The sequence below is a fragment of the Protopterus annectens genome, chromosome 1.part1, assembly GCF_019279795.1.
Source record: "Protopterus annectens isolate FY-2018-M chromosome 1.part1, PAN1.0, whole genome shotgun sequence".
NCBI classification, from domain to species: Eukaryota; Metazoa; Chordata; order Ceratodontiformes; family Protopteridae; genus Protopterus; species Protopterus annectens.
Genome location: NC_056726.1, coordinates 897156202 through 897175405, shown reverse-complemented (window position 1 = coordinate 897175405; position 19204 = coordinate 897156202).

Below are 19204 nucleotides of genomic sequence, written 5' to 3'. Positions count from 1 at the left end.
TATGTTCTTTCTCAGATCATAGGTTCATAGGTTCATAGGTGTGTACTAGTCTAATGGCCTAGTCAACTACAGTTATATCATAACTTATTATTTGATATTATGTGTTTAAGCAATTTAATCATAGTATAATATAAAGCAGTTTTATTTAAACAGCATAAATAATTTTAAAGAGATAATATTTTATTTTCCCCCTTTTTCCTTCTTTTCATCTTTCCCCTTCCCTGCCCTCCCTCCCCCTCCCATATGTGTTTAGTTTAAATAGAGTGCTATTATTTAAAATAAAGAAAGAAAAAAAAGATATAACATATTACTAACCTTAGGTCTCTTAGTTACAGAAGAGAAACAAGTTGATTTATATCAGGTTATTTGTTCCTCATGAAAGTTTGATTATCCATAAAACAAACTTCAGTTCTTGCACATTAGTATAACTTTGTACAAATCATTAAGATATTTATGGTTTTCTTGTAAATGCAGAAACTGTAATTAAAGAGTTCAAAGAAATATAAAACATGTCATTTGTTTTTTTTAGTCTTTTTTGTTTCTCTGATGTCTTCCAAGATGTTCCTGTTGCCATTCTTTTTAATGAAGGACTTGCCCATTCCATATCCTCTATTTTGTCTAGTATTTTATTTTTTTTAATATATACCAAAGCAGAGTCCAAGTCTTCAAATATTTTAGGGCCATCAGGTAAAAAGATTTTCAGTTTGGAAGGAAATAAAAGATGAGTTTTGAACTGTGCTTTCTTAAGCTCTCTTATTAATGGTAAAAAGACCTTTCTTTTTGATATTACCAAAGAGGAATAGTCATTGTCAAAGCGCACAGTTGTTTCATTAATTTTTATAGGTGATTTAGCCCATGCAGATTTTAATACCATCTCCTTGTCATAAGATGATAAAAATCTTACAATAACTGATCTAGGATAAATTTTATTTGTATTAGAAATGGATAAAGACCTGTGGGCTCTTTCAATGCCAAAAGAAAATGCCTCTGACAGATCTAAAGTTTTGGGAAGCCAAGTGTTTAAAAAAGATGTAATGTTATTACCTTCTATATTTTCTGGCAGTCCAAAAATCCTTGTATTGTTACGTCTGCATCTGTTTTCCAAGTCATCCAGTTTGGATTGAAGGTGAGTGTTTTGTTTCAATAAAAATTCAATGTTCATTTCTTCTTCCTTAATTCTGTTGTCCATATCATTAAGTGCCTCTTCTATACCTGTTATCTGGGCTTTCTGATGTTATAGATCTTGGTGTAGCACATCCATTTGTTTTGTGATTTTCTCTATAAAATTGTCAATTTTAACATCCAGTCTGAACATTTTAGTTGTTAGTTGCTGTATAGTTGATAATAATGTCTGAAGCTCTTTCTTAATGATGGAATCCTGACTGTTAGCCTTGCTGGAACTCATTCTGAACAGAAGTGATGAGAGAGAAATTTCCAAAAAGATTTCTGACAGGAAAGTCAGTTAAATTTTCTTTCTTTTTTGGATATTATTATAAGTAATGATAGTCCAAACATTTTTAGAAAGAAAATTATTCCATTCGTTGAGTTTTGAAGTAATAATTTCCTGTTAATGTAGTTATGTTGGTGGAGCTGAAGAAATCTGCTGCTACCCTGTGTTCATCCTTGGCCACACCCCTGAAATGAGCTTCTTGAATGTGAGCAGACACAACTTTTCCTTTTAGCACTCATTACAGTCAGTGCTCAACATATCCATAAAAACATAGAATAGATACCTTTGGAAGTGTGCAGTAAGTATACAAGCCCAGGTGGCCCAGTCTCAGCCCTCCTGACCAGTGTTTCATTCAAACAAGACTATGTACGCCTTTAGGTCTTCCTGTTAAATCAGTGGTTTCAGAGGTAGGCAGTTTGCAGGTAGAGGGGTAACCATGGATTTGATTATTATTACCATGACCTCAGCAGCAGCAGCTATGATTTAAAGAAGTTTGTTTTGCTATTGACATTTTGCTGACTCTTTTATTGAAGTTTAAGTGCAACAACTGTACCATTTTGATGGAACACAAGTGCATTCCTTAATTATTGAGTAACTTGCTGACACATGAACCCTTTCTTTCAGCACCACAGACCAGACACAAAGGAATGCAAATTCCCATTCTCTTGGGGAATTATTTCTACTTGGCAATTTAACAGTAAGCTGGAGAAATCTGAAGCTAATGCCCACTGTATTCAACAATGTGAAATATAATGCAGTTGACAGTGAGTTCTTTGTAAAACAACTTTATTAACAATAACTAAATAAATAGACTGGGCTGGCCTTGCTCAATATAAAATAAGGGGCCGACAGTGTTTGTAACATAAAACCTCCTTACGGTTTATAAATAAGATTCTTTCATACATCCCTCATTTTGAGGTTCTCTGTTGTGTTAAGCAAGTGTCTATGGTCTCTGGCTAAAGCAAATATTACAGAATCTTTGATGATCTGTGAATATGTGCAGAGCTGACATAGCTAAATTCTCCTGGCTGAGTTGGATGCTATTACCTACCATCTGATATTCCAAGCTGATAAGTACACTTTTTTGCAACTCAATTTGCACTGTGCTGTATTTATATATTTGCTTTATTATTTATATATTTGCTTTATTGTCTCTGTCCTGCACTGTTTGTTTCTCAGGGCAGCTCAGAAGCTAGTTTCAGGTGGGGGGTTGTTGAGCCACCACATCTTAGGTGTTAGTCATTCATTGCCTGAGGTGTATTTTCTATGTTGCACTTTCAGTACAGACCTCACTTCTGTGAATTTGTGCAGAGCTGATGTAGCTAAATTCTGGCTAAGTCGGATGGTATTACCATCCGATATTCCAAACTGATAAGTACATGTTTTTGCAACTTGATTTGCAGTGTGCTGTTTTTATATATTTGCTTGATTGTCTCTGCCCTGTTATCTGCACTGCTCGTTTTCCCCATCCTCCCTTCCAAGTGTGGCTGTAGTCTTAAACTAGGTGGCTTTGGAACTGTCCACCCATGCTGTAAATCTGATTTTGGTCACTGCTCCCAGTCCAATCTCATTTGATCACTCAAGTAGTGCAGTGAGATCATTTGGGTAGGAAAACCTCTTTACTTCTTTGACTTTGAACACTCCTCCCTGCTGTATCTTATCAGCTCACCATACTAAGTAGAGAGAGAGCATTTGGGAAGGCCAACCCCCTTAGTCCCTAATCTTGGAGCATCTTCTGTTTTCTCCTCTCCACCTAAAAAATTACACATTATTCAGCTGCTTCTTCTGGAGTTTACTTTATTACCTTATTTTTGCTGTGTGCTCTTGTGTTCAAGTGCTTTTATTCTGGTGCATTTATTACTGCTTGTTAGTAGCCTAATTAAATGTATCTGCTATTCTAAGCATTTTTTAGCTTTGGTCTTAGCATTTGTACTTCAGGTCAGTTACTTTACATTTAAAAGGTTCTTGTGGTCTACACTCTTGTGGACAAACCATTATCAAAACCCTCTCTTCATAAGTACACCCAGGCATTCGGAACACTATGTCTGGACAATTCCCATCAGTTTCTGCTCTAACCTGGTCACCATGGGCATACTGAGACAGTGTAGCAACTGCTTCATGTTTACTGACAACCTTCTTCTCCAAGCACATAATTCTTCCACCTACGAGAAATGCATGTATATCAGTAACCTGGAATCCATGTTCTCTCACACGGCAGTCAGTAATCCTGACAAAGTGGAGATTGCCTGCACAAACACCGCACCACTCACATCACACCGCCAAGCACAACACACACACACCTATGCAAAGGATCTCAATAAAAACTTACCTAAACAGCAGAGACCTCCAAAACACACTCATAAACATTCCACACACAACACCAAACACATAACACACAGCAGACAACACACTGGTCTCACAAACACAGCCCACAAGGCAAAGCGATAAACCATCACAATCCACAAGACATAATAATAAACCAAACACACTAGTCATTGGTGATTCAATTGTGAGACACACTGATGTCCCCCTCACAAGGCTCAACAAGGAGAAGGTCATGGTCAGTTGTCTGGTGCCAAAATCCACCACATCACACAAGCACTTAAGTCTCTCCACAGCAAGTACAAGTACGACTCTGTCATTGGACATGTTGGTGTGAATGACTTGAGACATACCTCCCTGGACTATATAGGTTCATAGGTTTATAGATTAGAACTAAGCTAACTGCCCTTGTGAGCCATTTTAAGCCAAGCCAATTATCCCTTGTGAGACTCAAATCCTGCACCTTGTGTTTGTAAGGCAAACACCTTAACAATTAGGCCACCCTCCTCTAACATGAAGAGAGACATGACTGAAATCTCAGAGTATGTGTTCCAGGCAGGTATGACCCTAGCCCTAAGCAGCATCCAACTGTCACCAAGAATGATACCACAATAGCAACAAAAATAATTAACTTCAACAATTGGCTTAGTTTCTTGTGTCATTCCAAGGGGATCCAGTATCTGTCTGCCTGAGATGACATGGTCGACTGGCCTTGATGCCTTGCCATTGATGGCTTTCACCTGTCACCACTGGGTTTCTGGATCTTGGCCAAGGCTCTTGCCTCCTCCACTGTACCTTTTTTAGGCAATGTCCCAAGACAAACTTCCAATTTAAAAGATCTGTCTAAAAGCAAATTGAAGGTCATGCTGCTTAACCTTGGGAGCCTTAACCTGAAAATGGACTTACTGGAGGCCCTCCTTGCACTGGAAGATGCTGATGTCTGTGCAGTCAAAGGAAACATGGTTCAGGACTGCAGAGAGCACCCCTGCTTTACCAGGCTATACCTCATTCCACACATTCTGACCCCAAAATGAGATTGGGAAGACTAAGGGTGGTGGTGGCCCTATCTTCATTAAGGACAGACACACCTCCAGACTGGCTTGCCAGCACAATGCACTGGAACTAATCCAGGTACAACTGACAGTTGGCAAGACACCCATCCAAGTTATAGCTAGCTATAGACCCCCCTCCATGACTCATGACACCCACTCCTCTTACCTGGATCTACTTGACTCCATCAAGGTACTCCCTAACACTCTGATCCTTGGTGATTTCAACTACCCAACCATAGACTGGGTCAACTATTTTTGCACTAATGCACTCTCTCAATGATTCCTTGACTTCATCAGTTGTAATGCACTAGAACAGTTCATGTCATCCCCCACGAGGGGATATAACATTCTGGACTTGATTCTTATCAACATGGGCGACCAATGCACCACTCCCATAGTATGTTCTTCCCTGGTGAGATCAGATCATTGGACTGTCTCATTCAAAGTTTCTCTCCCACCCAACCCCCCCCCAACCATAATCAAGCTAACAAACTTCTCAAAAGCTGACTAAAACCTCCTAGGGGAGGGTACCTGTAGCTTTACACCACTGCCCCCCTCAGAGGATTCAGACAACTATGCTGAACAGTATGCCAATGCAGCATACAAGCATCTGTACAACTACATGGACTCAGCCATACCCAATAGAACTAAAACCTGATCCTCAAGGAAACGCACACCTGTTTGGTGGACATCCTCTATCAACAGGCTTTACAACAAAAGGAAGAAACTGTTGTCCAAGGGTAAAAGAGAACAAATTCCAAATTGGAAAAACTCCCTCCTTAGTCTTAACAAGCAAACAAGCAAATTAGATCACTAGTGAAAACCTCCAAGGCAAATTATGAATTGAAACTAGCCTCCATAACAAAGGGAAATCATAAAGTCTTCTTCACTTATATCAGGAACCTCCGTGGGAAAGCCCAGGTTTGTTCAGAATTAGTACTTAACAGTATCACTTACACTGATCCTGTTGACTTAGCCAACCTGCTAGCAGAGAGGTTCAGCATAAACGTCACCCCCTGTCCCTCCCAAAGGTCCTTTCAACATCCCCAATACTTGTTCCGCATCTCACATCTCCATAGATCAAGTGTTACAGGCACTATTCAAGGCAAAGAACACAGCTTCCATGGGACCTGATAGTATCTCAGAATGAATTCTGCACCATTTCCAGCAAGAACAGGCTTCTCCATTGAGCACTCTATTCAACAACAACCTACGTACTGGCTTCATTCCAGCAGAGTGGAGAGCTGCCATTGTCATCCCCTTGCACAAAGGTGGTGCCACTACTGACCTGGAAACTATCTCCCCATTAGTTTGACAAGTCTGATCTGTAAAGCCATGGAGCATATTATTAATGATCTCATCAAACAAGGGCATAGGCAATCTCCAAGCACTTGGCCCCACCCAGTTCAGATTCATCAAAGGCAGATCTGCCCTGCTGATCCTGGTTGACTTCTTTGAGACTGATATCAAGGCCCTGGATGAGGGAAAGTCAGTACATACAGCTTACCTTGATTTGGCCAAGGCCTTTGGCACAATCCCCCCACTTAGGTATCATCTAAAAGCTAACACAACTTGGCATAAATCCCTATTTCATCAGGTGGGTGGCCAACTGGCTCACGGACAGGACCCTCAAAGTCAAAATAGGCACCTCCACCTCTGATAGCAGACCTGTTACTAGTGGAGTTCCCCAGGGATCTGTCCTGGAACCCCTACTGTTTGGCATCTATTTCTCAGAGGTCCAGGCAAAGACAAAAGGCCTGTGGCTGACCAGGTTTGCAGATGAATGTAAGTCAGGTGCTGTCATTGACTCCCCAAATGATGTTTACATACTGCAAGAGAGTCTCACAGTAACTAATGACTGATGCCAAAGGCATGACCTCAAGTTAAATGCAAAAAAAATGCATCATCATACCATTCAGCAAAAATACATCCCCTTTTGATTACCACATCAACAGCAATCCCCTAAGCACACAAACTGTGGTGAGAGACCTGGGCACTCAGGTTGATAACAATCTCACATTCGACCATCATGTAGCGGCAGTAGTCAAAATAGCCTTTTATTTGGTTCATCTCATAAGTAAAGGGATTGAATCCAGAAAAAAGGAGGTTAATACCTCTCTATACTCCTCCCTTACTAGACTAATAATTGAGAATAACACCCCATTTGGGATGTACCTCTCCAAACATCTGCACCAACTGAAAAGGCCACTCAAATACCTCACAAAGAGAACCCATGGCCTCCAGCACCTGTCCTATGCAGACAGGTTCAAATCACAATTACTCTAATTGGTATTGATTGCTCAGGGGTGATCTGTGTCTCACCTACAAGTCAATCTCAGACCCTGCCCTACTAGAGATGCTCCATATCCATAAGCCTAACTCTCATGCACTACCTGCTCAAAAGACCTGAATCTAATATGCGACATCAACAAAACATGCTGAAGAGACAGGTTTGTCTCCCAGAGGCTGCCCTGTCTCTGGAATAGATTTCCCATACACATCAAACAGAGCACCTCGCTGACCCTCTTTAAGTGCAACTTTGATCAGTGGCTGGAAAACCACAAATTTGTCCATGAGGTTCCACCTGTGTCCCTCATTAACAGGGGTGTCAGGTGCTGACTGAGGTTTCTTTCTGGGGATAAACCCTTGGCTAGGCTTGGAAAGGACCAATGGCGATTAGCCTAGAAACCTTCTATGATCCTATGCTCCTATGAGTAAAAGAAAAATAAAACATAGTCCTTGTTCACAATTTAGATATAAAGATAATCAAGATTCTTCTCTAGTTTATCCTCTAATTGCTCATTCCAGAGCCAGTACTGGAGTGTTCACTCTGTTGTTTATAAACTCACCTGGACTCCTCTAGAACTCTTCTCTCTCTTCTCTGTCTTTTGATTTGGGTATAATTGCCCCTCCTTTAAATACCATGAAGATGCACCTGAGGATTACTTTACACAAGAACAGGTATCCCACCTTTAATGGGAAAAGTTGAAAACTCCATAGACATCAGATAGTGTTACAAACAGCTCTGATACAATGTCATACACAATAAAAAAAATATATATGTGTATGTATATATATATATATATATATACTTTCATACTCTGTGGAAACCTATATATCTATATATGCATCTATATCTAATCTCTCTCTCTTTTTATATATATATATATATATATATATATATATATATATATATATATATGGGTCTGCTTCATTTGATCGACAGACCATTTGATCGAAATTTCATTTGGTCTAAAACCAGTATTTAAGGTATAAAACTGGGATTTGTCCCCCTCCCCAATGTCTTGTGACCCTGGAGTTGGTATATATAATTAGGGGGGTGTGAGGGGTGCAGCCCCCCACATTGGGGGGTGTTGGGGGCGATGCCCCCCCACCTATTTTTGTTTAAAATGTCTACTTTTGTTGTATTTTCTTCTTTTAAAGGAAACTAGGTGAGGACTACTCCCCACCATCCAATGTGGGGGCTGTGCCCCACACACCCTAACTATATATACCAACTCCAGGGTGCACGACATTAGGAGTGGGACAAATCCCAGTTTTATGCCTTGAACACTGGTTCTCGACCAAATGAAATTTCGATCAAATGGTCTGTCGATCAAATTAAGTAGACCCATATATATATACATATATATATATATATATATATATATATATATATATATATGTATATATATATATATATATATATATATATATATATATATATATATATATATATATATATATATATATATATATATATATATATATATATATATATATATATATATATATATATATATATATATATATATATATATATATTATATATATATATATATATATATATAGTTAAGTTGAAAAAAACAGAAATTAGTGAACCCATGATAAAAGTCCGACCTAACAACATTTTCCGAAGGATCAACCCTCCTGAATTTCCCATTTTGGGGAAGGGGCCACAGCTCCCACATCCCCTTTGCTTTATTCATGTAAACTCTCAGATTGCACAGCAGCTGAAAAAGAACATATTCCTATTTCCTGCCATACTGTGATCTTGGAAAACAACAAAAAAACAACATGTATAAAACTTCCCACACATACCTGCCACAAACGTCTCTTCTACCAATCTTTCTGCATTCACTCAAACACTACAATACATTCATTATTTACACATACTTTACCTGCATTCACAGACTACTGACATTACTGCCATTTAATAAAATAAAACAAATAACTGGAAAAGCTGGTATTGAACAAATGTACATTTTATTTCAACAAGCTCAATGATACATTCTGCACTGGTATACATCATATGCAGGAAAAGTTCAACCTTTTTACATTTAACCAGAAGTATACCGGACTAAAAGTGCAGTTGCCGTATTTTGATTTTCAGTTTACTTTGTCAACTGCTGCCATTGCTAATGAATTGAAGTGCTGTGTTTCTTTATCATCAAGCACCCTTTATCAAGTGTTGAGTTTATTGCACATTTGAATGTCAAAAGATGGGTGTTGTAGGGCATGTGCATTGATTTATAATATGTGGATATGTGCGCCAATCCCAAATCTTTGTAGTGGGAGTGTATTTTTAAGTATTTGTGGGGTTAGGGTTAGAGTAAGGGCTAGGTTAGGGATGGCTTTAGTTTTGTCTGTGTGTATTATGCATGGAAGGTGTGCCCAAATGTGTCTGAATGTCCATTGTAGTGGTACTGTGATGCAAAGCATTAGTTTCATAAAGTAATGTGAAGGAATGGGTCCAGGAGCTTATAGTTTGTAGTTCCTTGCTTTGGATGGCATGTTAAACTGATGTCCCATCTACTTGAATATGTTGTAACTCAAGTAGATGTAAACAATCCTGTGGGACCTATCAAAAAGAGTAGGGATCCTTTAATTAACACAACATAAACAAAAATTATTTACATATTTACAAAACATGCATAGTTGCAAATACATATCTACACATTCCTATATCCCAGCATCATCATTATTATTCTTCTGTAATTGACCCCAAATCATTTCACAGGCAATTATCTAATTTTTCACAACAAATCAGCCAAAATACATTTCCCATAAAACTAAAATTAATTTGTCTTTCACTTTAAATAATCCATATTACACAAAATGAATTCTTATCTACCCTTATGTTATATTGTTTCTTCTTATTTTGATAATATCCAGACATAATCACATTTATATTGATATTGTTTTCATCATAAATATTAACATAATTTTAGCCACTCATTTCTATGAAGAAAAAAAAATGCTCTGTTGTCTGTTCCTTCCCACCAAAGAAACTCACTTTTTCAACTTTCTTTTCTATGGCACATTCCAGTTTACCAGTTTACCATTGTTTATTACCAGTCTCCACAGGAAATTGTGACACTCTACAATCTTAGTACACCACTTTTTCTTACTTTAGTTGCTTTTATCACTTCTGTTAAATTTTCCCATTGATTTACATAATATTGTTTGATTACATTATTATACCACATGTTTCTATTCTCTATATCATAATTTTTCATTTTTCCATGTTAGTATGTATAAGTACCCTTCATAAAACATATTTCTTTCATTTCTTTTATCAAACCCTTTGATTGCTTTGTAACTACATCATTTTCCCAACTTTTATCCCTAACGATACTTCATCCATTCATTGAAAAATGCACCTCTCCAATTTTCACAACTTCACCAAATCCTTACTTTTATCTTTATTCAAGATAATTCCCATTTCCTTTAAACATGCATTCAGACAAGCAATATTTCCCTTATCTGTATTTTACTCTTAGCAACCACAGATATATCATCTGCATATGACAATACTTCTGGAAATACTACTTTGTTTTATATTACATATCTGGCATCTTTTACTTTATAAGCTACTTCACTCACTATCACATTCATTGCTAATGCAAGCAATATTCCACTCATGAAAAATCCTTGTCTTATACCACAATTCATGCATTATTTCTTATTCAGACACCCATTCACTAACACTTTCACTCTATTATTTTGATATGCTGACATACACACTCTTTTTTCTGTTGCTTATTCCAGCTTATTCCATTCTTTTCCATAAGATCTCACAAAGCATCATGTCCTACTGTATCAAATGCCTTCCTAATATCACCTACCATAAGTTTCACGTCTATCCGTATACTTATAATATCATCCACAATTTCTCGAACCACCAATAATAATTCCTGACATCCCTTCCCTCTTACTTTCTTCTATAATGTCCTTCATCTGTCATTCCATTCTCCTCTGTATTATTCTCATAAAAATATAACCTGTATTATTTAATGTAATAGATCTCCAAATTTTTAATTCTTTTGATCTTTGTTCCATACAAATTTTAATATCATACTACATAACTCTTTGTAAACAAACCCTTTTTTCAACCAACCATTCATTCAAAATGTTTACAAAACGATCTCTTTGCCAGTCCCTTAATTTGTTGTACATTTCATACCCTATACCAAATGGACATAATACTGAAACAACATTTGCTATCCTAAGTACCCCATCCAATTCACAAATAGTAATTTCATTCTCAATTCTTCCTTAACTCATTCTTCATTTTTTAAACTTTTCATTCTCTTATATTCTTTCTTTTCACTCTCATACATGATTTCTAAATGCTCTTCTGTTCCTTTTCCTCTCCTTTTTACATTTTTCATTTCCCTTATTTTACTAATATCCTTCTTTTCTAGTTTACCTAGATAAGCAGGCACCTCTTTCATTCCTCTTGTAAATAACATCTCTGCTTAATCAGTAATGTCATATTCTTTATTAATTTTTATATATTGCTTTTTCATATCATAATACTCTTGTATTCATATATAAATTGTACAATACATTTCTGTACATCTTTCCATACTTCACTTTTTTTTCGTTCTTAGATTATCCTGCAATTAAAAACAAATACTTTTCATACTTCTTTTTAAATTTAATCCAGCATTCAGACCAATTTTTGTAAAAGTCCTTCATGTTTATATGATCCATTCAAAACTGCAATTTTTTCCACTCACCAAATTCAACTAATAATTTCTTATTTATTCATTTTATTCTCTTTCATATTTTAATATACCCCTGTCTTACGTCACCTCCAACAATATTGCTAAATGACCAGAAAAACATGTCTCCAGTGTATCATCATCTGCTAAACCCTAATTGTATGTAAATAATCAAATTTGGATTCAGTCGCCCTTCTTCTATGTGCATTAACTTTTATTCCATGCAGCTAACTTATCACATTTTATCACTTCTTGTGTTTAACATTTTTCCCTTTCTTTTTGCATTTCCTTCTAAATCACAATTAAAGTTTCCTGACATAATAATGTTCATGTTAACCACCATATATTCTGACACTTGACTTAGAGAATAGGGAGAGAAGGACAAACATTAGGATTTTCAGTCTACATCATTTATTTTCTAAACACATGGATTCCAGAAATATTAGACCTTAAAGAGTGTTTTTCATTTTGCATTGAAAGAGTACACAGTGCCTTGGAAAATCCAACTTTATTACCTTCAGCTGCGTCTTCTACATTACCAAGGTCAATTGTAATAATTTTTTTATCTTTTATGGACAAAGAACTGGCACTTAAAACTGTGTGGAGGAAAAGACCTTTAAAATACAATCAAAATTTAATAAGATTTAACAATGATTACTCAGCAAAAGTTCTGGAACAAAGAAAAAAGGCATGGCCATTAATTAAACTACTAAAACAAAATAACACTAAATCTCAACTAGTTTTCCCTGCAAGAAAAGAAAAAAATTCATTTAAATTAAATGAGAACCTTCAACAACCTGGAGGACGCCTCATGTTCATTAAAAACAACAATATTATATGTATTCCTGAAGATATGGACTGGGCACCCCCTTCATTGAAAAGAGCAATTGATAAGAATACCTGGAATGATATAAGAAAGAAAAAACAAAAACTGAATCTAAGATTGCTATTCCATAAAAATCTCTCAAAGTATCAACTGCAATATAAGTAACAGCTGATCCATATTACTGGTTCATAACTTTAAATGTAAAATTTACTCCTGTGTATATATGTTAATGCATATATACAGGTTGAAAAATGTATGTCTTATTTATCTTATTTAAATTCTTCATGGGTATTAACAGTTAGAAATATTCTTTAGTAATTGCTCTTTACACTTCTTCTACTTCTTTATATGTTATTTAATTTAATGAAACAACTAAACAGTTATTTTTCATTAATTTAAAAAGTCTAATGATAAATAAATCCTAACAGTTAAGTTTCATATAATATATTTGAAGTTTATATGTTGCTTCTATTTTCTATTTAAAATGAACAGCAAATGAAATATTCTTTCTGATAAATATTGTTTTTGCTTACCTAGCGTTTGATTTAACTGTGGAAAGGACAGTGAAATGTGTCATTTTGGTGCCAAGAAATGTATATGCCTCATATTCATGTTGTTTTGCTGAAGTGAAGCATCTGATGATTTTAAATGTCTGTGTGTTGCCATGTTTGCTTAGCTTCACTTGATTTTACAGCTGCACTAAATGTCTGCATACAATATGCTATGGGGCTGCTTCCCAAAATGAAGTGAATGCTTATAATGTTGTAGAGATATGGACTTAGACTGAGGTAATGTTAACTTCCTTAATTAAAGTGATTGAACTATGGGCTGCAACCCTTTTTTTAAAATACATCGGACCCTCATAAATACTGGAAAAGTTGAATGGGAAGGTGTGAGTGAAGGATGGGAAAGAAGAGTTAAGGGAGGGAAAATTACATCTCCTGTGGCTTTTGGCACTCAACACAAATCAGATGCAGCTGCAGCTTTGAAGAGTGATCGTGCCTTAGGTATACAAACAGTTGCGGTTAGTGAAATAGATGGCAACTCTCAAACATTATGGGTCCGTAACTTGAAAGTGTTGAATACACTGTTTGTTGCCTTGGCTCATTAGAGTTCTATCTGGATAGCAGCATTCAGTAGTTTATGATACCGTTATTATCACTGATTGCTGATTTCTTATGCGAGGTTACTTGTTTATCTGTCTCTGTTAAGGAGGATCTCGGTGTGATGGTGCAATAGCTGGGAACATGAGAAGTGGGTAAGTTTTACTTGTAATGCTTGAAAGCTTTACCCACGATTATGCATACTAGACGTCAGGTGCTATAATAGAGATAATTATTTGTGAGGTGGAAGGAGAGAATTGTATAGTAAGGTGTATCAGCGGTATATATAATGGATGTTAAAACTGGCAATTGAGTGCATATGATTTAACTGGCTATATATATATATGATTTGTGCTCAGCTGATTAGTTCAGAGGGTGCTCTGTCCGGGTTGAATTTATGTCAGTTGTTGACTTTGTGTATACATAAACTTGACATAATGCTGAACAGATACAAGAAAGTCTGCAAGGAAAGAAGGCCAAAGCATTTGGGTGTAGAATGGGAAAGCGGGAAAACAGCACACTCATGAGCAGTTAGTAGTGAAGCTTTTAAAGCCCAGAAAGGATGCGAGCAAGTTTAATCCTTTTTACTGTTGTCATAGTTACTGGCAACAAATTCAAAGAATGGTTGCTTAAATTTCAATGAAATGAGGAAGTTAGACTAACAGTGTGAATGCAGAAATCATTTGGACTACCTAACAAGTTACTTTATAACTTAGTAATGTAAAGTATTTGTAAAATAATATACACATGCAATATAAAGATTAATAGATTAATGTTCCATCGTTAACCATATTATTTGTTATGCAGTATTGAATGAAATGTTTACATATCATTCTCTCTATGTTGATTCGCATTATATATGTGTTAGTATCCAATACTATACTATTTGTTTTATGTTACGCGCGTTTGTATAAATGCCACAAAGCAATGACACAAAGATGTTATAAATATTTCAAACATTATCAGATATACATATACCACTGAAAAACATTTATTGTCAGTAAATGATGAAACTACATCCACAGTAGTATGATATCTGATAGGTAATTTTGTATAATTCTCTGAGAACCGTATTTATGATATTGCTGGAAATTGGAAAAGACAGGTATGAAATGTTAAATTATATATATATATATATATATATATATATATATATATATATATATATATATTTCACTAGTTCTTCAATTCACTGAACTCACTTTCATTTTTTCACTTCACATTTCATCATTTCACATTTCACTTCTTTTCACTGAAAGTTCATTTCACTGACATATATATATATATATATATATATATATATATATATATATATATATATATATATATATATATATATATATATATATATGCATATATTAAACCCAAGTAGTAAGTCATATAAGAACAACACAAATATAGGCTTAATTTTAAATCAGAATATACCAATATTAATATGTATTTTTACACTTGCATAGGACCTTAAGACTGGTAATTTCAACATAATGTTTGGAGAGTGGATGAGAGAAGTGGGAAAGAGGAAGTGACGGAAGGGGAAATAAAATTTATTAAACTGTCTTAAGTGACTCAGGAATTTTCAGTGGTAGTGTTGAGCAAACAGTCTCTTTTACACTGTAATGAATGTAATTCAGATCATTATTAAAACAGTATAACATCCCAAATTGTATACGCCTGATTATAAACAATGTAGTTATTACTTTTAAACAATATGGAAAGAATGGGATTGGTCAGATGATATGTTGATATAGAATAATAATTAAATTAGAAATGCATACAGTATTGTTACAGTAGGTTACAACAGAGAACTGATTACATATCTTAATAGCTCTCAAAAAGAAAAATTACGTAGTTTATAAGTTGACAGATGGAAATAAAGTAAGAAACTAATAAAAGTTTTACGAAGTTAATATCTCTCCTTTAAACCTTTAGGGGAACCCTAAACTATTAAATTTTAAGTTTCTTAAATTTATATATGAGTTACATAACATATCAGTTATTCATGTGATTTTTTTTTTTTTTACATTTGATTTAATGGGATACATTTCATACAAATTCTATTATACTAAGAAATCACACATTCCGGTAAGTTAAATAATAAAATGTCACAAGTTATTTAATCACATAATAGGCTTCTTTAAATTGCAATTTATCTATGGAGCTCAAACAAATGGGAAAGAAAGTTAGGGAGTTTGGTACAACAGATTTATTCCCTATCTGTTGGACCAGGAATGCTTTTCATTCCATGTTGGAAGTGGATCAAAAATTACACTAGTACTACTTTATCAAGTTTCTTAATACTCAAATTCACACTTAGTTTCTCTAAGTTGACATGAGTTTTTCTTTATTGTCCTTTTTGAAGAAAATATTGTTGACCGAGACAGGAGGATATATACAAGCTATTTTTAAATTAATAATTAGTAGAGAAGTGTTATATGTTAAAAATAACAATACAACAATTCTTTCTCTAAAAGCAATCTGAAATGGACTTCACATTGTTATCTTTAAATACCAATGGCTTAAATAATCCTAACAAGAGATCTAATTTGTTAAAATATCTAAAGTTAAACAGAGCCTAAATAATATTCTTCCAGGAAACACACTTTAAAAAGAATGATAAATTTATATGGAATCCAAGTGAATATATGATTCTTAGTTGTTCCTCATATAAATTAAAGACTAGAGAGGTAGCAATCTTATGGAAAAAGAGTTCTCTAAGCCCTGAAATTATTTACAAACATGTAGACAGTGGCGGTCTTATAACTGCTGCTATATTGAAATTTAATAATAGAATATGGACATTAGTAAACTTATATTGGATTTCTGGTATTGGGGTGGGAACTGTCAAGAATCATTTAGATCTCATAACATGTAGATCTAAAGGAAACTTGATAACAGGCGATGATTTTAATTGTATCAGTGAAACGTCTGAAACCACAAATAAGAAATCCTCATGTTTAACATCTTCAGCAAAACTTATAAAAAGATGGATTGAGGTATTAAAATTAAGTGACACCTATAATACTATAAGTAGTAACTCATTACTATTTTCTCATCAAAATTATAGATTTGAAACCCAAACCAGAATAGACAAAATATATGTTTCTCAGGATCTTTGCTCAAAAATCAGTAATTTTTCAATAATCCAATGTTCTTTCTCAGATCATAGGTTCATAGATTCATAGGTGTGTACTAGGCTAATGGCCCTGGAGCCTTTACAAACCTAGCTCATAGAAGTGCCCTGGCATCGTGCCACCCAACATTAGTTCCCAGTGCCTCTATCAAGTAGAGCTACTGGAGTGGTCCCCGGAGTGAACTTTCTATTTCCCATCCACTCATCAAGATTTCTCTTGAAGAGGGCCAGTGAGGTGCTCTGGTTGAGATGTATGGGAAGTCTATTCTGGAGCATGGGCAGTCTCTGGGTTATGAACCTGTCCCTCCAGCATTTTCTGTTGATTGTTTTAATGATGTTGAGGTCTCAGGAGTGTGTAGTGTGAAGGGATTGGGATTTCTTTAGATGTAGCATTTTTAACCGAGCTGGGTCAGACATGGCTTTGTAAGTCAAGCAGAGATCGCCACTTAGTAGACAATAAGAGACAGAGAAGAGCTGGAGTTTTTTGAGTCTGTCCATTTATGACATATGTTTAAGGCCTAGGATCCTCTTTGTGAAATACTTTTGTGGTCTTTCCAGCTGTTGCATGTGTCTAGTGAGGTACATGCCAAATGAAGCATTATACTCAATGATTGGCCTAATGAGGGAAGAGTAGAGAGAGATGATGACCTCTTTCTTCCTCGATGCAAAACCCTTGATAATGAGATGTGTCACATAGGACTTTCTGACCACAGTGGCAATGTGGTGGTTGAAGGAGAGGTTGCTATCAACCTGTGTCCCCAGATCTCTTATAATGCCTTCAGTGTTCATTGGGCTCCCATCAATGTGGTAATTAATGGAAACTGAGTTTTTCGCAAAGGGAATGACGGCACATTTTTTGGCATTAAGCTTAACTCTCTTATCTTGAAAATTCAAACAGATTTTAGGCCATTAACACTCACCACTAAAATTCCATCATATATTACAAAAACTAAAGAATTTAAACAATGGTTATACAATGAATTACAACTTTTTTATATATTAATTATAAACCAGATGTAAGTATAGTTATGGTTTGTGATTCTTTAAAAGTATATATATATATATATATATATATATATATATATATATATATATATATATATATATATATATGGATTCACTTTATAACCTCGAAATGCTGAAATATAAAATTTCAGTATCTTGAGACTATAAAACCGAATCCACAAAACACCGACAAACAAAAACCGCAAAACCACATAACCAAAAACACCGCACACACTACACTAAACATACAACACAACACCCACATCACAACATAAACAAAAAAACAACACACACACACCCCCCCTACTTATATATACTAACTCCGAGATCGCACAAACACAACACAAAAGCTCACTCATACACGCACATTCTCCAATCCCTCACACACACTCTAACTCCCACTCAAAACCCTTGCAAAACACTCACTTACCTGACATAACACCTACATCCAAACATGGCACAGCGCACCAACAAAACACAAACCCGGACATTATGTAGCGCAACTTCATAACCGCAAATTCAACATATTTTCGAGATATGTCAAATTTGCGATTATGAATGTTCACTATTTGTAACATTCGACTTTATAGCTTCGAGATACTGAAATTCGACATTTCAGTATTTTGATGTTATAAAGTGAACCTATATATATATATATATATATATATATATATATATATATATATATATATATATATATATGGTAAAACCATTAGCTGGTTCAAAAATAAAATTAAAGAATGGGAATCAGAATTGCAAGAATTACAAAAACAACTGTTGTCATTAAAATCTAAAAAAAGACTTTAATTCATATTATAACAAAAAGAAGACAAGAGAACTAAATAAAAGATATAATGAAATACCAACTCACAAAACCAACTTAACCATAGAAAGATTAAAAATAAGCTCTTATGGAACTTCACCAGAGCACTTGCATAATCTAGCCATGAAAATAGAAAATGGAAACTAAAGCTAATTATATTGTTAACATCTTGCATGAAGGGAAAGCTAAGAAAGTTTCTGAAGTAGGTGATATTTTAGATGCATTTAAAAATCACTATACAGAGCATTACAAAATTAAAAGCACTACAAAGGAGCATTTAAATTTAGAAACTATTCTTCCTAACATTAGGAAAATACATAATGAATTAAAAACAGAATTGGCAAACCTATTACATACAAGGAAATAATGGAAAAGATTAAAGAAAGCAAAACTGGTAAGGCCCCAGGGATAGATGGATTAATAGCAGAAATGTATAAACTTTTCCCACAAGTATAAATTCATTGTTACATAAAACATTTCTTG